The 22,015-nt window shown below is 41.4% G+C and overlaps 1 protein-coding gene across 3 annotated transcripts in view; it reads right to left on the bottom strand.

Annotated features, from left to right (window-relative positions):
• Positions 1–22,015, bottom strand: part of naaladl2 (N-acetylated alpha-linked acidic dipeptidase like 2) — a 955,971-nt gene that overhangs the window by 904,399 nt on the left and 29,557 nt on the right. For 2 of the 3 annotated variants that reach the window (XM_078563827.1, XM_078563831.1), the window contains exon 2: positions 15,344–15,406. The exons of the other annotated variant lie outside the window; for it this stretch is intronic. The gene's annotated coding sequence lies outside the window, so the exon portion shown is untranslated. The remainder of the gene's footprint in view (positions 1–15,343; positions 15,407–22,015) is intronic. 3 annotated transcript variants of the gene reach the window in all.

The following is a 22,015-nucleotide window of genomic DNA, read 5'->3' as shown; positions in this document are numbered from 1 at the left end:
TGGACGCAGTACTCCAGATGAGGCCTAACTAGTATTTTGTACAAGTTCAACACGACCTCCCTACTCTTGTACTCAATGCCTCTATTAATAAAGCCTAAAATACTATATACTTTACTAACTGCTCTCTCAACATGCCCTGCCATCTTCAATGACTTATGTACGTATACACCGAGGTCCCTCTGTTCCTGCACCTCTTTTAGAGGCTCTCCTTTTATTTTATACTATCTCACCATATCTTTCCTGCCAAAACTAATCACCTCATACTTCTCTCCATTGAATTTCATCTGCCACTTGTCTGCCCAATCCACCGACATGTCTATGTCCTTTTGAAGTTCAAGACCAACCCCGTCACAACTGACAACATTTCCAATCTTCGTATCATCTGCAATTATTGAAATCATGCCCTGCACACCACACTAGGTCATTAATATATATCAGGAAGAGCAAGGGTCCCAACACTGACCCCTGAGGAACTCTACTCCAAACCTTCCTCCAATCTGAAAAGCAACCATTTATCACTACACTCTGTTTCCTGTCACTCAGCCAATTTCTTATCCAAGTGCCTATTTCCTGTTTATTCCATGACCTAGAATTTTGCTCAGAACTCTGCTGTGTGGCACTGTATCAAATGTCTTTTGAACCACATCAACAGCGTTTCCTTTATCAACCCTCACTGGTGCCGCCTGTTTAGCCACTATACTCCCTTCCCAGATCCCTCCATATTTTGAGAAATCTTTAGTCCCATCCCAAATATCTCAGTTTTTTTGCCCTTTCTTCTCCAGCTCGATGTCCACTGTTTTGTTCTCTTAATGTTAAGCATGTTGAAACATTCTGCTAAACATGAGGAGCATTGTGGAAATGCACATTTCTGCTTTAAAACTTGTTTATTCAGTGCAGATGAACTAACATACACAGCAGAATAAAATGTTTTAACATACTTGAGTGAAAGGAGGTAGCTGGTACATAAAAAAAAACTCTTAAGGTCTCTGCATTACATCTCTTTTGCTGCCAGAGCTCTATAAGAATGCTGCATGCTCATCAGGACTTCAGAATCATTCCCTTCTCCTTCGAAATTTTTGTGGTTGACACAGTCATTGTACATTTTGTACATACCTTAGCAACATTTTGGGATGTATATCTGTGTGGCTGATAAAATATATTATGTTAATTATATTAAGCTATTGCTATACTGTCAGATTCAGTTTATATATGCTGAACTACCAGGAGAATACATTATTTCTGATTTAGTATTAAAACCAGCAGATTTGCAATCTGGAGTGTTATCACACATTTGAGAATGTTAATTGCAAAACAATGGGAAATCCTTCAATACATTTCCCAGCATTAAAGCCATGTTGAACAAACAGGACATCAAGCAGACTACCCATAAGACAGGATAATTTTTTGCATGTTATTGTGATTTGCGACAATGGAGATCCTGGATGCAAGTCTGAGTATTTTCCCCACTGTGATGGAATGGGCCTTCTACAACAATAAATTAACCAAGAATGGCAAACCCCCACCCCTGTATTTAATGGAAACCAAATGTTTCCACATCAAAAGGGGTTGTATTTTGACCAATGCCAACCCTGACTGACAACTCATCTGATCAAATCTCTGCAAAGTGAGAGGTCTCTCTTCCAGATGACAGATGGACACACGAGGGCACTTACAAGGATAATAATGCATGAATGCTTTCGACCATCAGAGCTGATGGAAAATTATGGGCAGGTTCAAATTTGCTTAGTTTGTGCAGGATCAGTACAATCCCAGAAGTAGGTTTATTTAAAATCAGCACTGATTCAGCAAGGAAATGTCATGCAATCTGTATGTAAAACAAATGCTGCATATCAGATTCATTACTAATTCCAAATGCCAGTATGAATGGGATGAAACTGATCTCTTCTAATTTGGTTGTGGTAGTGGATAAATATTATCTACAGCTCACAGAGTTCAGGCAATTTTGCTTAAGAGCAGTAATGTTTGCTTTTCAATCTTATCATACTTGTTTTTCCTTCCCTCCACCTCTTCTGAATGTACCACCTAAGGCTGGGGTACAGTACCATATCAGCCAGCAGGCCCCTTCACCCAGCTACCTTGCATGGTCAATTTTCACATGTAACCAGAAAGCAAGTGGCATCGAGCTATTCCATCCTGCGAGAGCATCACAGTCCAGACTACGCTCATCCTCACTTTGCATTCACAGTCATCTTTCATGATCACTGGGCAGTAACCTGAAGTAGGATTCTCCCAAATCTTCCCCTCCCTTGTTCTGGGTGCAACAAGACCAACTGAAGTTTACATGCTACTATATTCCAGTTAAAATCAGTTAATGTAGCACAGAGCAAATATTGAATTGGGGACTTTCCTCACCACTCTAAACAAACCTCTAGCATAACAGACTAAATTTGACTCGACATCAGGATCCAAATCGGATCACATGGTTGCACGAGCAGGTGGTGGACCAGGAAACTGGATTTTGTCATCAGCCTCCAATTAACGACTGATGGGCATGGAAGCTAGCCAATAATGGGTGGCAGGTGGGAGGAAGTCCCAAAAACGGAAGCAAAGGTGCCACATTTAAAGGGACAGAGCACTCACATCAAAGGTATAACAAATAGAGGCAACTGGAAGGTGGGCTTTCAAAGAGTTGCTGCAGTTAAAGGAAGGATGGCTCCCAGATTTAGTGATGCCACCCTGGGGATGCTCCTTCAGGTGGCAAGGACATGCAGAGAGGTGCTCATGGGAAGAGCAGACTGGCAAGCCTACTAAGAAGGCACAGCTGGAGGGCACAGAGGTCAGCAGTTTCGGGATGGTCACATGAACATTGCTATTATGCTGCAAGCAATTCAATGGCTTGGTGCAGTCTGGCAAGGTGAGTCTCGTCATACCAGGCTTGCAGTCCTGGATGGAACAGAAGCTTCCAATGAAATATGAGAAGAGGTTCTCAACCCAGGCAACAAGCATGAACAGGCACCAGCATTCACAGTGAGACCCAAAATATACTCACAGCAGAGGTCGCTGGTCATTCAGCAGTTCAAAAGGGTGGTACCAGCTGGTGAACACACCACAGAAATGCATGGGAACCTAACAGGCAGTAATAGCTGCAACACTCCCCAGAGAACTGAGCAAATGCGAGATGGGCCCTGAGATGCCTAGAACCCTCAGCAGGTGCTCAATCACTTCAGGTAAGCATGCAAAGGTAGGGAAGTCTCTGAGGGCTCCTCTCAGGGAGCTCCTGGAGTAGACAGTGGCTCCTCGGCCCCTTTGACAGTGACGCCAGGGTTTCATGAAGCCACGATAACAAAGGCGGCTCCTGCACAGATGCAGGTGTACCCATCCCCTAACCACCCATCCTCTGTCCCTCAATACACCCAACCCAACCCACATCCCCGCCCCCTGGGCCTTAGGCACCCAGACGATGAATACTGCGGTCATCTAATTCCCCAGAGCAGAAAAGATGACCAGCCTTCACTTCAGCTGCATGCGCTGGGACAGCACAACATAAAAGTGCCCAGAAGCATTCACATAAATCCACCGAGTTGCACTTGGGTCTCACTAGATGATAGTTTATTGTGTAATGCTAAAAATTTAGATTAATGGGTCAAACGAAAGGTTATGTTTTGCTTCAGATAATGCCTCAAGTGCTCATTTCTACCTACTGGGTCGTGACCAGCTGCTAAGCTGTTGAGAAGGTCACGAAAAGCTCTGCACTGCTGAGGGAAATTGTTAATGTGTGCCTTGGCTTAGTGTCATGATGGGCCACTGAGATGGTAAGGCATTCAAGGAAAGGCCTCAAAACTATAGGAGAATAATGAGCCATTTACATGGGCTTTTAAGGGATGCTCAGGAGAAACATGTCTGTATGACTGATTCACGTGTTTCCCTGACATGAATGTCAATGCCCATTGACAGCACGTTGCGGGTGCATTTGCTGTTTCCCTCCTGGTTTCAAGCTCTCCCAAATCTTCCTCGGTGGGAGACAAGGCAGCGCGCTCAAGGAGGCCCTCACTCACCAAGGTTATACACCATTTGGAGCATCGTGTTGGGCACAGAACAGCAGATTACTACAGCATGTGAGACACTTGATGGGGGGCATTGCAGGGCACCCCAAGGTTATTGCAGGGCACCCCTATACAGGCATCTGAACCTCCATTTCAGCAGACCTATGGTCTGTTCAATGGGTGCCCTTGCAGTGACATGGCAGTGGTCATAGGTGTTCTCTGGCTCTGTGTTGTGGTTCTGCATAAGTGGAAGGAGCTACGTTTTCAAAATAAAATTCTTGTCACCCAGTATCCATCCATAAAGGCATTCAGGTGGTCTGAAGAGTTGAAGCACCTGTGACTGGCTAAGGATGTGCAATATGCAACTATACAAGGATGCATAGCTTCCTGGGAACGAAGCACTGAACTGCAGGATCCTTTTACCATGGTTGCAGGCTATATGACCATTCAATGAGTGGAACGCCTTCCTGCTGAAGAAGGTTCCAGGCTGCTGTATGGGAGCCTTGATGGCCATATGCATACAATTGATAACCCGAATCCAGGGATGGCCCCAAATCCAACTGCCTTCTCCACCTGTTCAGTTCAATACCTGATGTATTGCCCTGCCCTCTGGTACAAGGTATTCATTACCTGCTTGATGCAGCAATGGGTCGCTGATTGCGAGATGTCAGATTCCCACAGATGTCTCAAGACCATCCTGAAGCCGAAAAGCTAAGCACCATGGTGAGTCTCACTCCCATTGCCAATGATGGCCACCACATCCTACAGTCCTCAAATCCTCCTCCAGTGTTGCACACAGCTCCAACACCACATGCGGCCTCCTTAGACACTGACGCACAAACATGTAGCAGAGCCTCTGCCAGTAAACCCTTTCAGCTGGGTAGCACTTCTGCATCCATAAGCCTGCAAATGTGGCTGTCTCTGCCCTTCTCGTCCGTGCTCCATTTATCCTCATGAGCTGCTGTTCCTTTAGATGATGCAGTCCCTGTTGGTGCACCTATCTCTCTCTCTCTCTCATATCCCTCTCTTCACTGGAGGACTCAATCTGAGTGTATGATACTCATTGCTAACTGCGGTACTCAGATCGCAAAGCCTCCCAATCCCCAAATGTTGCAGATATGAGTTGCACTTTGGAGAGGCCCTTCCCATAATCTGCTTCCAATGTCTGAGCCCACCTTGCAGTGCCTCCAGTTTATCACTCCCATGCTTTAATGCTTCTCACCCTCCATGTGTTGCAAACTGCTGCTCTCTGTGGCTTCCACCACCAGCCACTGGTCTGTCACCTCCTTATAACTGCCGAAGCACTGTGGATCCCGTGTACTCCCTGTAAAATTTAAAAGGCAGCTCAAAATAGCAGACAATTGCCCTCAGTTGCCTGCCACTTCCACTACATGCGCTCTCAACCATGCTGCGCAACCGACTCCAGGAAATGTGATCAACAGTGTGAATACATCTGGGTTCTGTTCCAATACATTCCCCCATCATCTTAACAGCTACGGCTCCAAGCCCATCACCTTAGGGCTGCTAAAATTCAGCCCAACTTTTTTATTGAGTAATAAATTGTAGTAATGCTGAGGATCCCATTGATACAAAACAATTTCATCTGAAATATTCTGCATTTCATGGTAGCAGATACAGCTGTTTTGAAAATGACTCAATTCCATCAGTACATACAATACAACAGTATTGAACCTCTCTATCTATTGGCCATGACAGCCATGGCTCAGTGGTTGCACTCTTGACTGATTCAGAAGGTTCATGGTTCAAGCTCTTCTCCAGGGACCAGAGCAGAATAATTTAGGCTGACACTTCAGTGCAATAGAGAGGAAATGCTACTTTAATCAGAGGTGCCATCTTTCAGATGAGACATTAAACCGAGACCTTGTTTGCCCACTCAAGTGGATGCTAAAAGATCCCATTGTGGACCAGAGGATTGCTGCAAAAGGGCTCCCTCTACTATTAGGAATAGTAGCCCACCAGCATCAATCACTTCTTGTCTCTGTTATGGTCGAGCTTTTTTTTTCAATTCAGTTACTGAGCTGTATGGTTGGCCTGTCAATATTGCAGCTATAATTAACAAGCAGATTATGTTACACAAGTGTCCAGAGTACTTGCCTCAAGATATTCTACTCACCACTGACTCTCCATAATGAAGAGACTGTCGAGTCATATGCTATCTTATCTTCATTAAAGCATACTCTGAATATTTTCCCCTAAAACTTGCCTCCATAAATTACTTGCCACTACATGACTTGCTGGTGTTACTATTCATTGTCTCAGCATGAAACTGGAGCTACATCTTCATTAGATTAAAACACAATTAGGTTTTGACAAGAAAAATCAACTAATTCTGTATAATGCAACTCACATTGGTTTGGAAAAAATTGGATTTCAATATCATTGCATTACATTTAATCTCATTAATTATGGTTAATGTCCGAAGTTAATGATGATTCATATCTGTATATTTTAGAGCCATACTACTCAATTACTGCACAAACTACAGAACACTGAAAGTAAATATTCTGCTTTTTGTATTCAATTGAAGTATACTAAAGGCGTAATCAGCTTGCCATGAATGCAGATGCAGGAAAAGCTCATTATCTCTATTTTGTGTTACATTTTCAAGCTTCGAAATCCAAGATAATGTAAGTAATTTTGTCCCCACCTTCTTTGATATCTCCTATTTTGCAATTTCCTTCTGTTATGTAAAAATGATGAATCGGGTCCATGGTCAGCAATCAGGAAACATGCGTAACAGGAACTGTGTCCTAAGTTAATTTTTCTTCACATCCAAGTTCAAAAAAATTATAGGTTATAAGAACTATAGCAAAGAAACATCAAACTCTCCCCTTTTGTCAGAGACTTATTTGTGAGATCTCAGTCTGAAGCTAATCAAAGATCCATTTTCCATGGAGCATTGGGGCTCTAGGCATTATCTGCATCATGTGCTAATCTGTGTCATGCACACAAGCATCCCATAGTTGGGGTAAAGGGATGGGAGGAGAGGGTATATCCACAAATATATTCTGTTTCAGGAGGGAAGCAAGATGGCCTTGCACTCACAAAAGGAAGCCTACATTTAAACCAGTTGCAGTCAGGAAATGTGCAGCAAAATGTTCAAAGAGAGAATCAGCAGGCAGGAATATGTATGGCAAAAGGGAGAAAATAATGGGAAATTAGTCAGTGTCTCAATTAAGAAGAAAAGGTCAAACATATAAACTACCTATGTATTGAGAGAAAATAGGAGATAAAGAAAAAAGGAGAGAGTAAAAGTTGAAAAAGGCCATTATAAATTTCATTTTGCCCTGAGGATACAGTGTTGGCTCCAGTTTCTCTACAATATGAAAAGCATTGACATGCTTGTGGATTTGTTCCATAATCACAATGAGGAAAAAATCACAACACTAGTAAATCAACAATTCCTTGGTAACAAGACAATGAACTCAGACTGACGCATAGAAAGGTCATCACTCTGGTCCATATGATGGGCATATTTTTACATTTTTGACTATTTTTAGATTTTTCATGCAAGGCAATGTTTCAGTTATGACGTGGATTCACAATAAAACAAAGATTACACTAGGATTTTACCCAATATTGACAGATCTGCCAAGAGATTGGGACTCAATTTACGGTAGTGATTCCAAATCACAAAACAAGGTTACCCATTTTCCTTTCTTTTCTTTTTGCTTTGGGTTACCATAATAGCACAAATAGATTATGTATCTAACTTTAGATATTATAATTATTTTTCTCTGAATAAATTTACATGGCATATACCATTACAGTATTCAGCATGTGAAGAATTGCAGACATTTACCCCTCAATCAGAACCATTGAGAGAAATAAAAGCAATTTGCATAAGCTACAAATATGAACCTGAAAAGAATAAGTGTCACAAAGGAAACAGTTAGCTCTTATATAACAAAATTAATTTTTGAATTTTCAATATCTATCATTTATTTACGTTAATTTTCTTTCATTTGAGATAAAGGAATGTACATATATTATTCATTGCATACAAAAATTTACCAATTAACTAAATGTCCAAACATTCAAATACATCTGCAAAATTTGAATTGTCCCTACCATGTTGCCATAATTGTCAGCCATGGGTCACTTCGCAGTTCTTGCCTTAGAGTCAGAGGGCTGCGGTTTAAGTGCCACTGCAGAGGCTTAAGCACATAACTTAGGCTGATACTCCAATGCAGTACTGAGGTAGTGCTGCATTGTTGAAGGTGCTGTCTTTCAGATGAGATGTTAAAATGAGTCCTCTTCTGCCCTCTAAGATGAACATAAAAGATCCCATGGCACTATTCACAAAAAGTTAGTATGCAGGTACAGCAAATAATTAAGAAGACTATTGGAATGCTATCTTTTATTACGAGAGGGACTGAACATAAAAGTTAGGATGTTATGCTTCAGTTATACAGGGCATTGGTGAGACCGTACCTCGAATACTGTGTGTAGTTTTGGTCTCCTTATTTAAGGAAGGATATAAATGCATTAGAGGTGGTTCAAAGGAGGTTTACTAGATTGATACCTGGAATGAATGGGTTGTCTTATGAGGAAAGGTTGGAGAGATTGGGCTTGTTTCCACTGGAATTTAGAAAAGTGAGGGGTGATGTGATTGAAGTATACAAGATCCTGAACAGCCTTGACAAGGTTGATGTTGAAAGGATGTTTCCTCATGTGGGCGAGTCCAGAACTAGGGGGCACTGTTTTAAAATTAGGGGTTGCCCTTTTAGGACAGAGATGAGGAGAATTTTTTTCTCTCAGAGGGTTGTGCGACTTTGGAATTCTCTGCCTCAGAAGGTAGTGGAGGTGGGGTCATTGAATATTTTTAAGGCAGAGGTAGATAGTTTCTTGTTAGGCAAGGGAATCAAAGGTTATCAGGGTTGGATGGGAATGTGGAAACCGAAACACAAGATGATCAGCATATTGAATGGTGGAGCAGGCTCGAGGGGCCAAATGGTCAACTCCTGTTCCTATTTCTTATGTTCTTAAGTTCAATTTGCATACCAACAGGGGAATTTGCAACCAATGTTCTGGCCAATTTTTATCCTTGAACTAATATCTCTTCAAAAAGAAACTGATTATCTGGTCAGCTATCTCACTAATGTTTGCGAGACCTTGCTGTGTACAGATTGGTTTCTGCTTGTCCTACATTACAACAGTGACTACACTTCATTATCTGTAAAGCATTTTGGGACATCCTGACATCATGAAAGGTGGTGTCTATATTGTAAGTGGGTAGGACTGTATGTAGTGAATAACTGACTATTTAAATGATAAAACAAACTTTCAGAAAACCTCTCAGCCCAGGGAGGTGGAGTGGTACATGGATTATGGCTTCATTTCATATATTCTTTGGAGCTTAGAAGAGTGAGAAGTGATTCCATTGAAACATACAAAATTCTGAAGGGGCTTGACAGGGCACACAGAGGCTGGTTCCCCTGGCTGGGGTTTCTAGAGTACAGGGGCTCAGGATAAGGGGTATTCATTTAAGACTGGGAGGAGGAGAAATTTCTTCACTCAAAAGGTTGTAAATCTTTGGAATTCTCTATCCAAGGGGGTTGTGGATGCTCCATTGTTGACTACAGTTAAAGCTGAGATTAATAAATATTTGGTCTCTTAGGGAATCAAGGGATATTTGGGTTGGCAGGAAAGTGGAGTTGAAGCCCAAGTTCAGCCATGATAGTGGAGCAGGCCCGACGGGCTATATGGTCTACTCCTGCTCCTATCTCTTGTTTTCGTGTTCAGGGGTGAAAATCAGCTTTAACAAATATGAATAATTTGTCTTTCATTTTCATTCAATATTGGTGGACCTCTTCTGTCAGTGCTTACAGTAAGACAGGAAAATCCTTTCCCTTATCCATGTTTGCTGCGTTTATGTTTCTCTCTCATCCCATAATTTCTTCTGCTTCTCGGTCCCTTTCCCGTCTTTTCTTTTGGGTGGAATCCTTGGTGGTCTGTCAGGGTGGGAGCTGCTGACACTGGCGGCCTTTTTCTTGGTGTTACATGTGTGGAAATTTTTTGTATTCATTCATGGGATGTGAGCTTCACTGGCTAGGCCAGCATTTATTGCCCATCCCTAATTGCCCTTGAGAAGGTGGTGGTGAGCTGCCTTCTTGAACCGCTGCATGTGGTGTAGGTACACCCACAGTGCTGATAGAGAGGGAGTTCCAGGACTTTGACTCAGCAACCGTGAAGAAACAGCGATATATTTCCAAGTCAGGTTGGTGACTGGCTTGGAGGGGAACTTCCAGGTGGTGGTGTTTCCATGTGTTGCCCTTGTCCTTCTAGATGGTAACGGTCATAGGTTTGGTAAGTGCTGTCTAAGGAGCCTTGTTGAATTCCTGTGCTACATTTTGTAGATGGTACACACTGTTGCCACTGTGTGTTGGTGGCGGAGGGAATGAATGTTTGTGGATGGACTGCCGATCAAGCATGGGACGTGGGCATGACTGGCTAGGCCGGCATTTATTGCCCATCCCTATTTGCCCTTGAGAACGTGGTGGTGATACAACTGAGTGGCTTGCTAGGCCATTTCAGAGGGTAGTTAAGGGCCAAGCACATTGCTGTGGGTCTGGAGGCAGATGAAGGCCAGACCAGTTAAGGACAGCAGATTTCCGTCCCTTAAGGGCATTTGTGAACAAGATGGCTTTTTACGACAATCGACAATGGTTTCGTGGTCATCAATAGACTTTTAATTCCAGTTTTTTTACTGAATTCAAATTTCACCATGGTGGGATTCAAATCCAAGTCCTCAGAGCATTACCCTGGGTCTCTGGATTACCAGTCCAGTGGCAGTACCACAATGTCACCACCTCCCCCAAGGAAACAGAATTTTGCACCTGAAGTGGAAGAAATGCTGTCTCTATTGTTCACCATGCAGAACATGGGCTGCAGTGTTTGAGGGCTCATTTCCCATGTTTGATCTCAGCCCTGCTTCTCTGCAATAAATTATTCCAGTAATCCCCATACTTACTATTCTTTTGAATACTTTGTACTGTTGCCAGCAACATATTGGTTGCATCATTTTCCATACTATTTTCTGTTTCCAGTGCCCATTCTTGCTCATAAGGTAATTCCCCCAACATTTTATTCTATCTAACTACTGACAATACCTCAGAACCTTGGTAGATCCTTAAAATTAAATGGCTAATGTTCTGACCTCCAAAGAAACCGGTAACTTTTAAAAAGATATTTGAATTTCCAGTGACTGACTAAAAGGATTACAAAGCAAGATTTCAAGTTTTAAGACTTTTACTGTAACTAACAAAGTGAAAGTAACATTGTCGAAAGGTTATTCAGCAGGCAATTATACTCTATTACCAAAAGGAAATTCCTCATTTAGCTTTTAACATGACCAAAAATCTCCCACTGCAGTTATACTTTACGCTGTTCTTTAAGTGGATACTTTATGCTCCAGGAACCAGTCCCAATTTATTCTCAGCTCCAGATAGTTTGCTTTCTTTTTCCTTTCCCAGTCAGGTAACTCCTAATCCCAGAGCTGACTTTTACTGTCAGGGTTACATTGGCAATTCCTTTCCTGCAGCCCAAGCTAGGTGAATCTTCCAGCCTCCTTTAAATCCTCATGAACTCAGTTTTCTTCAGTCTGAGTGCGGGCTCCCACCCATGTTCTGCGTGCTGAACAATAGAGTCAGAATTTCCTTCACTTCAGGTGCAAGACTGGCTACCTCTATCTTTGGATCTCTGCCCCTTAGATGGCTGCACTGGCCTGTGTCTGTGAGGGATACCTTAGAAAACCCACAACCTGATACTACAATGGCTTTCTATTGACTTTATTCCTCTCAAAGCCCATTGCCTTGCAACATGAACCGCATGGCCCCTGTATCCAGGTGGAAAGGCCAACTAGTTATGGTCTGGGCCCCCAACTCCATTCTGTCTGGAATTATAGAGACAGTTTAAAGTATAACTGTTTATAAAACTTAACATAGTTAACACCTCCTGTGAGACTTGGAGACTAGCAGTCTACCCAGTCAACACAGCTACTCCCTTCATGTCTACAGGTGTGAACATCTTGCACCTTCTTCCCAGTAAATTAACTCCTCTCTTAATCTTTTACCAACAAAGCCACCCAGGTTTGTTATTAGAAGAATACAGAGCAGGTCACATGACCCCCAGTTCCAGGGAGAGAAATCATGGGCCCTACTCCTCCTATTTCCAGGCCCCTGAACCCCCTTCCCCTTATCCCTCCCCCTCACATCCTTCAGGACCTGAGAATTGGGAACCAGCGTCAGAGTGAGGTCGAATTGTTTTAAGTAAGTTTAGCAAAACCTCTTGGCATTTGTACTCTTTGCCTCTACATGTAAAGCCCATTGAAAGCTTAGGTTCCAGTATGATACACTTTACAACCACAGCTTTTTCAGACAATTACACACAACTTGGTAATTCATATTATGCAATCAGCTCTGCTTCTTTGAACCTGGCCCTATGCAATATCCAGACAGCAACTTCCAAACTTCAGAAGCACCACAAATAACAATCCTACGTACAAATGAAAATATCTAATAGCTAACAGTGACATATTCTATTGGCACATGACCCCTGGTTTCACTTCCAAGTTTAAAAATAGCAAAACTTTCCAGTAGGTTAGCACCAATCAATTCATCTGTGATAATGTTCTATTTCTATCCACACAAGTGAATTTTGTTAACATAAAAACTACACCTTGCATTGAGTGATAAATGTTTTCTCATTTGAAGTTGAAACTAACCACACTTACAAATACCCAACATGGAGTACGTGATAGGAGAGCAAAGTATTGCAGATGCTTGAAATCTTAAACATAAGCTGAAAATGCTCAGCAGGTCAGAAAGCATCTGTGGAGAGAGGAACAGAATCGATGCTTCAGGTCCACGATCTGCACTTGTTCTGATGAAGGGTCACTGATCTCTGTTTCTCTCTGCGCTGATGCAGCCAGACATGCTGAACATTCCTAACACTACTGTTTCCATTGGAGCAAAAATAACTCCTTTTTCCAGCCTTCCAAATGGCAATCAGACTTCTTCTGAGCCTCTCATTCCCCTTCAGAAAGAGAGCCAGCAGCAGCTGCCCAAGATCTGGTTTGGCACAACATTAAACATGATTTTTTTTTTAAAAAGTCAAGCTATGAAGAAGACATAAACAACTTACTGAGCAAAAAAAACCAATGTCAAAGCAATAAATTGATCAGTTTTTAAAAAAGAGAAATTATTAAAAATGAGCGTTACAAAGTGCCAAGCAGCCAAGCTAACCAATTATTGCCTTTTTACTTAAGAAGCAAAGCTGGAGAGACAAACTCGGCCCCAAGTCCTGGTCACTGTGTATGTCCGTACGCGCTCATGGGTGCACATGTCAGACAATCTGGCTCACTCCCAGTCTCAAGGTTCTCTCACACTCACTCACTCTCAAACTCTCTCACAGGGGAAGCCAGGGCGAGGGCCACAGTATCATCAAGGGACTAAGGAGAGGTCAGGAAGGGGAGGACCAGGGCAGGGCTGCAGACATCATCGACTCCAGGGAGGGAGGAGAGATCAGGAGAGGAAGACAGGGCCACACCATTGTCAAGGACTAACGAGATGTTGGGAAGTGCCAGGTGCCACAGACACAATGGACTCAAGGGAGGATTCGGAGGAGAGGTCAGAAAGGGGAGGACCAAAGAAGGGCCCCAGACTCCAGGGAAGGAGGAGAGGTCAGGAGAGGAAGCCAAGGCCAGGCTACACCATCGTTGAGGAACTAATGAAAGGCTGGGAAGGGCCAGGGACCACAGACACCAACGACTCCAGGGAGGACTTGGAGGGGAAGTAGTGAAGCCAAGGGCATTGTGGGGGTAAACTAAACATGGAGGCACTAGGCGCTTAACCTCACCTTGTGCTTCAGCAACCTCCAACCAAGTCTCAAGAAGAGTGAAGAAGGCAGCACCAAACAAGGCCCAAACAGAACAGACCATGAGGTAAACAAGAAAGTAGAGGTTGGGGAATCTGTCGCATCCTACTTGATCAATGATTGCTGTTGTTCTGAACAATAGCAATCATTGGCCGAGCGCTTGTCAAACAGGATGGTCTACACGCCAGGTCGCCTGCTTTGAACACTGACCATCCAAATTGACAGGCTGCTCGGCCAATGAGCCAGGGGCCCTCCCATTGCACGAACCCCGACATTTAGCACCTTGTGCACCCCTGTCTCCCAGGCCCTTCATGAGACCCCTTCATTCTTCCAGTTTACCTTAAATTAAATAGGCAGCCCCAAGACATAACAATCTTAAAAACTGGTAACACTAATTCCCTAGTGTCCTAAGAAAAACCATTAGTTATGCCTTCACTGCATGATGGTAATTAAAGATACCATTATGTCTCATCTCGAAACTTAAGCAAATCTCAAACAAGGCATGATAATAGTCAAGCTTATGCAAGAGAATAATACATAATGAATGCAACTAAAAAAATACAAATGCGGAAGCATTACTGTTTGCTTTCATGACAATATTTTACTTCAGTTGTCTTTTTATTAGAGAAAAATGAGGAACAGTTTGCAACAAAATTTAAGAGTCCATTTAAACGTAAGAACATAAAGTCCTTGTTTTTAAAAAAAATTAGATAGGCTGTCTAACTTTCCACAAAATTGCATGGCACTCATATATTTCAAAGTATACAATCAAACTCACTGCATGCAAATCCGATGTATCAAAGTTGCTGGTGCACATCAATAATACTCTACAAACCTGCATAACATTACTGAAGATTCAAACACTTCCTAAATCCAGTACATTGAATAAGAATCATGATTACCTGTGTTATTAGCAGACCAGGACAGTCTGTGCTAAGTTAACTGCTGGATACTATAAAAATCTAAGGTGAGGATGGGAGAAATAGGCTATGATTACTCTTTCTGACTGCTAACAATTGCCCCAATTGGAAAGTGAATGCATGTAATGCAAGTGGAAGACAGAATTTGACTCAGCTTTGATTCCTCTCTCCTCCGAAATCAGGAAGCCGCCTAACACACAAGGCTCATACACAGAAAATGACCACTTGGGTGAGCTATTGGAGGACAAGGACTTCAGAGGTGGTAACAAAATATTGGACAAACAATTTATAAGCAATCTTGATGACACTTATATTTAAGTTCATATAAAATTTTAAACAAAATGCTATTTGAAATGAGAATCCATTTAAAAAATACATTTCTGTATAGTAATGTGTTGCAGGTTTTAGTGTTGACATACCAGCTGTGCAAAGCAGCTAATATTTTTGTCAGCACATCTGACAATTGGCAGTGGTAATCCAAATTACAATATTTTAATAAAAGGCAGTTGTTAGGGAACTTACCTCTAACAAAATGGAGGGGACTCCACCCAGTCAAAACCTATTGACTGCTGAAGACTGCAATCCCTGAAATATAAAGCAACAAGGGCGGTTTGTGGCAAAGCTGACACACTGTAAGCTGTAAAGAGTAATATTGAATGTGACATTTTTCATTTATTTGTAAATGCCTCTTTTATAGCACACTGACGAGAAGCGACAGTTGCGTCTTGCAGGATAACCCAGGTGATAGCAACATGGAGGAGTCTTGACAGTTTCTTTAATGAGACTCTGCATTAGAGCCACCATCTAATACTTTTCACCAACAAAGATCAAGCTCTTTGCTTTGAATCTTATAACCTGATAATTTAGCAAACATTAACCCCATAACAAGCCAAATTAACCCATTGAGTATTTTTTTTTTATTTTCTATTACTTCAATGCTTTTGTATTATTCAAAAAGGCCTAATCCTTATACTGCTCATATCATCACCTATTGAAAAATTGATAAATTCAACAAATCTCTTTCAGCTCCAATCAAACATTGAAAATAAATTACAAATACACTGTCAGAGTACAGTAATTAAAATAGAATCACTATGCCTCAATGGAAATACATTTGCTCAATATTGTAGAAATTACACAGAGACAGTATATGCATAACAAAAGTTTACATAAAAGGAAACAAAATGTTTTGTTTTGGTTAACAGTAGGAGAAAAAGGTCTGGAATGTAAAAGCCTCCGCTAAATAAAAGATACATTTATAAAATATAAACTTATTGCTGAGTTTTTATATCAACTATACACTAAATGACATGTGCAATGTGAATTTAATTAATTAATAATGTGGAGTACTTTTTTCAAAAAGAGTGGTGTGTTATTCTTGGATGACTTTTACAAATCAGCTTTTAATTAACAAACACGAATTTCATCTAACAGCAAGGTACAGATCGCAACACACATCCCTCATTAGTCCAACTGCCTGATCTCTAGGGGAAGCAGAGGCTATAAACTTCTACAAGGGAAGGTATGAATTGGAGGAGAATCAGCCAAGCCCACTCTTGCGCATCTACTGATAATTATACTCCAGTATCAGTAGAATGCTAAAGGAACAATATTTCTATCTACCTCCCTGGCCAGAAAGAGACATGTGGCAAAGAACCCTGTTGTGTTTGGTGGATGTTTGGTCAATTTCTATTCTACAATTTTAAAATTACTACATAATTTTTAAAAAATCTTATAATTATTTCTTGTAATGACAGACTTGCACTTTCCTCATGTATGTTTTCAACACAGGAAAAGAAGCAAGCAACAATGAAGAAATATGAAATATACAGTCAGCTCCTGCATTGTTGCCACATACCTCTCTGTCCTGCAGATCGGGCATTTCTTGTCCCACCTGCATCTTATTTAAGTGAGCTGAGGTTGCTGCACCATTGAATGTTAGGGCGCAAATTTTCAAACAATGTCCTACATCGAGACATTTTTAACAATGCAAGTGCTGGAGATCTTATGACAGCCTACTCAATTTAATTTGTGTTTTCTTAACTTGGATGCGGACGGATCTCATTTCCAGAATTTTTTGTTTTCAGCTTGAGATCTGTGCAAATGATGGAGATTTCAAGCTGAAAACAAAAAATTCTGGAAATGAGATCTGTCAACATCCGAGTCAAGAAAATACAAATTAAATTGAGTAGACTGTCACAAGGTCTGGAAGACAAGTAAACCCCTTTATAGCACCAAATGTCAAGGGGGTGAGGAGGGACATAAGAAAACTGTCAAAATACGCCAGAATAAGATTTGCAAATGACTATCACAAGGAGACCCATTGGTGAATGCATTATTTTCAAGAGATGAAAACTCACGAAAGAAACAGAAAGAGCACCTCAGGCAATGAAATGATTAAGAAATGAAGCAGGGGATGAAAAAGGTTCCAAAATGGAGAAGTGAAGTAGAGAATGACAGTTGAAGTAGCTAGGGAGGGAGACAGCTAAATTTGAAATTGCTAAACTCAGTGTTCTGACTAGAAGGCTGCAAAGTCCCATGGAGAAAGAAATATTGTTTTTCAAGTTTACACTGACCTTGGTTGGAGCAATGTAGGAGGCCAAAAATAGAATGGTCAAAGTGGAAAAAAGGGCAAACTGGTGTGGCAAGGCACAAGGAGGGTGTGATCAAACTTGCAAACGATACAAAAATATTCAACAAAGCCATCAGGCAATCTGCATTTGATCTCTCTGCTGCAGGGGAGATTGTGCCATGAAGAGTGATTTCAGTATATTAAATTAGAGGACACATATGCAAATCACTGTCTCATGCAGAAGTGGTCTTCAGAGTATTATATAATGATGTGGGAAGATGCTGCATCTGCTCTGGTTCCATTGTGCAGAAATCCTTAAAAACTGGGCTCTAGAAAAGTAGACTTGTGGCTCGGCAAGGGTGAGGCAGTTGGGTATGTCAGAGAAAACTCAGTAAGTTTCTAAAACGAGAGTGGAAAAGTGCTGTAACAGTTGCTGACTGGCATCATTGTTACTGGTTATTATTAAAGACTTGTATTCATATAGTTGCTTTAATGTAGCAAAACTCTCAGGGCACTTAAAGAAGACCACATATGGGATAATGGTGAGCACAGGAGATGAGATAGAATCTAGAGGAAGATATGAGTTCAGGACTAGAACAATGCGGAACATTAGGGCAAGTTTAACCTAGTGGGCTGGGGGACGAGACAGAAGTAGCAGGGGCAGCTGAATAGGGATAATAGTCTCAATCTCTGTGACAAGAAAGTCCACGAGCTCCTCATACTTTTTGCTGGAGGTCAGAGCGGAGGCAGCTTACAAGGGTGGTTCAAAAAAACAATTTGTGAAGAGAAGCGTACCTTTGCCTTCTAGAATAATCTGTGACCAGTGAGTAGGGAAAGGAGCAGAATGAATTAGTTTTTGCCCCCTCCAGACTTAAAAGCTAAAACACATTGTTGCCACACCTAGTAACAAGCCATTTTGTACCACCATTGATTTACTTACATGTTCACACCAGATCGAACACATTCCTAATTTGTCCTTGAGGTCATACAGATAATTACCACAATAGCTTACTGTTATTCATTTTACTTCTAAAATCAGACCAGATCTCTACCAATAAAAAAAATCAGCAAACATACATCTACTTCTTTGATTAGTAAGTTGCTGTAACACGAGAAGAATGACAGTGAATTTGATCCCAAGGATAAATTACTTACATTTGTCAAATTTTCTTTAATTTTAACTGGACTTGATTTTCTGGAACTGATGCAAAAGTTAATAGGCAGCTTTTTGTAAGTTTGAAGCAAGGACTTCTTCTTTGTCAGGAAATACACTGTGAACATTATGCTAATTGTGTTCTCTATAAATCAAATCAGTAACTCAGCACATTCAAAACCTATTCCCTCCATCTTAACCCAGACATTTTAAAAGTCAGAGATCACACTGAGTATAGTCCCTGGTGGATATGAACATTAGTACACAAGGAATAGAACAGGGGTAAGTAATTTAGGCTATCGAGCCTGCTCCACAATTCAGTATGATCATGGTTGACCTTCTACAACAACTCCACTTTCCCGGTCAATCCCCACATTCCTTGATTACCTCAGTATCCAAAAATCTATCAATTTCAGTCTTGAATTTACTTACTGATGGAGCATCCACAGCCTCTGAGGTAGAGAATTCCAAAGATTCACAACCCTCTGATTGAAGAAATTGAAAGGCAAACCTCTTATTCTGAGACTCTCTCTCCTAATTCTAGAATCTCCAGCCAGGGAAAACAGCTTCTCAGCATCAACCCTGTCAAGCCCTCTAAGAATGCTATACTGTATGTATAATCAGATCACCTCTCAGTCTTCTAAACTTTAGAGAATATAGGTCCATTTTACACAATCACTCCTTAAATGAGAGCCCACACATCCCAGGAATCAGTCTAGTGCGCTTTCATTAAATCCTGCGTAAGGGAAGTATATCCTTTGTCACGAACATGTAAAAGGTGTTTCTGAAAGTGGTCCATGAGTTAATAATTTGTATGTGTGGATGTAGCCCCCTTTTGATTTATGAGTGGTTCAATTGAAAAATAACCCAGCAACTAAAACAAGATAAAGGGTTGGTTTATTACAAAAACTACTGCTGAAAGTTACTTCTGTTTAAGTGATAATGTTATTAACTAAAATACAAATACAAACATTAAAATGCAGATAAAGGTAAAGAGATAGTTAAAGTTGAGATTTCAAATCAGTCTCTGTGAGTTATTAAGAGCCTGATTGCTTGAGTTCCTTTCTTTCTGAAGTGAAGGGGTTAAAACTTGAGGTTCGGTTAGCAGCTGCAATGGCTTCTGCAGTTGAGCAGTCATTGTTGCCTCTCTCAGGTGGATTCAGCAGGTCAGCAAGCCTTTGGAAGAGAGGAGGTTTCTTATTTCTCACTACTTCTGTGGTCACAGCACTTGCAGATTGTCTGGTCTTTTTCAGCAGAAACAACAGATTTCTGTAAAAAAAATCCTTTCTCCATCTCTCCCTTGACCAAGAACCATTTCTGAAGTTGTTTCTCAGAATGCTTCTGCACACACAATGACTGCTTGCAGCCTGTCTTTATATAGTTCAAAATTTTAAAATGGCTGCTATCATGTCATCTGGACAAAATGCCAAGTCATCTTCCAAATGAGGCAAGTAGTAATCCCATTTAGCAATCAGAGGACCCCTTATCAGATAAAAGCAAAATACTGCGGATGCTGGAAATCTGAAACAAAAACAAAAATAGCTGGAAAAACTCAGCAGGTCTGACAGCATCTGTGGAGAGGAGTTGACGTTTCGAGTCCATAATGACTCTTTATCAGAACTAAGGAAATATAGAAATGTGGTGAAATATAAGCTGGTTGAGGGGAGTGGGACAGGTAGAGCTGGATAGAGGGCCAGTGATAGGTGGAGGCAAAGAAGAGATTGCCAAAGATGTCATAGACAAAAGGACAAAAGGGTATTGACAGTGATGATATTATCTAAGGAATGTGCTAATGGCGACATTAAGGGTAGAAAGCAGGACAAACAAGTGACAGATGGCCCTAGTGGGGGTGGGGTGGGGGGAAGGGGTCAAAATGGGCTAAAAGGTGGAGATAAAACGATAGATCGAAATAAATTTAAAAATAGGTGGGATAAGAAAAATATATTTTTAAAGATTATAAATTATTGGAAAAAGGGGGATCGGAAAGGGGATGGTGATGGAGAAGAGAGTTTTGACCCCTTATCAGACGCAGTGTTCAAAAGGGACGAAGGTTTTCACACCTTCAGGGAAAGCCATTGACTGTTTGAGGACTCATTGAATATCCAAAGTCTTTTCGTGTCTGGGTATGTCTGCCTGTAACCCATTTAAAGCTTTTTTGAAGCTTGACCACATTGCAATTGAAAAGGTTAGGTGACTTTAGAAGACATTTTTAAGGCTTCTTGTATCCATTTAAAAAGAAAGATTAGCATTTTCCCAAAATCTATATCACAATTACACATTCATGACACCTACTGAAGCAGTCTGTGCCCAAATGCAGCAAGACCTAGACAACACTCAGGCTTGGACTAATAAGTTGCAAGTAACATTCACACCACACATTTCAGGCAATGACTATCTCCAGGAACAGAGAATCCAGTTATATCCCCTTACCATCACTGAATCCTCCACTGTCAATATCCTTGGGGTAACCATTAACCAGAAACTGAACTAGACTAGCCATATAAATACTGTGGCTACAAAAGCAAGTCAGGGGCTAGGAATTCTGCAACAAGTAACTCACCTCCTAACTTTCCAAAGCCTGTCCACCATCTACAGAGCACAAGTCAGGAATGTGAAGGAATACTATCCACTTGCCTGGATGAGTACAGCTCCAACAACACTCAAGAAGCTCGAAACCATCCAGGACAAAGCAACTGGCTTGATTTACACCCCATCTACCAGCTTCAACATTTATTCCCTCACCACCAATGCACACTAGCAGCAATGTGTACCATCTACAAGATGCACTGCAGCAACTCACCAAGGCTCGTTTGACAGCACCTTTCATATCCGCAACCTCTACCACCTAGAAGGACAAAGTCAGCAGGTACATGGGAACACCACCACCTGGAAGTTCCCCTGCAAGTCACTTACCATCCTGACTTGGAAATATATTGCCATTCCTTCACTGTCACTGGGTCAAAACACTGGAACTCCCTTCTTAATAGCACTGTGGGTGTACCTACATCACATGGACTGCCATGGTTCAAGGCAGCTCACCAACACCTTCTCAATGGCAATTACGGATGGGCAATAAATGCTGGCCTCGCCCCATTAAAGGACAAAAAGAAACCTTCCTTAGGTAAGGAGATGAAGACTGTACACAGTACTCCAGGTGTGGTCTCACCAAAACCCTATGCAGCAAGATTTCCTTGTTCTTACATTCCAATCATCCTACAATAAACATACCACTTGCCTTCCTAATTGGTTTCTATAACTGCATGTTAACTTTCTGTATTATGTATACAAGAATACCCATATTTCTCTGAATGCCAACATTTAGGGGCATCTCAACTTTTAACATACATTCGCTTTTCCACCCTTCCTGTCAAAGTCGATAGTTTCACACATTGACATATTATACTCCATCTACCACCTTCTTGCCCAATCACTTAAACTGTCTATATCCCTTTGCAGCCTCTTTGTGTCC

Source organism: Cetorhinus maximus, chromosome 19 (genome assembly GCF_964194155.1).
Source record: "Cetorhinus maximus chromosome 19, sCetMax3.hap1.1, whole genome shotgun sequence".
NCBI lineage: Eukaryota > Metazoa > Chordata > Chondrichthyes > Lamniformes > Cetorhinidae > Cetorhinus > Cetorhinus maximus.
This window is presented reverse-complemented; position numbering and strand designations above follow the sequence as displayed.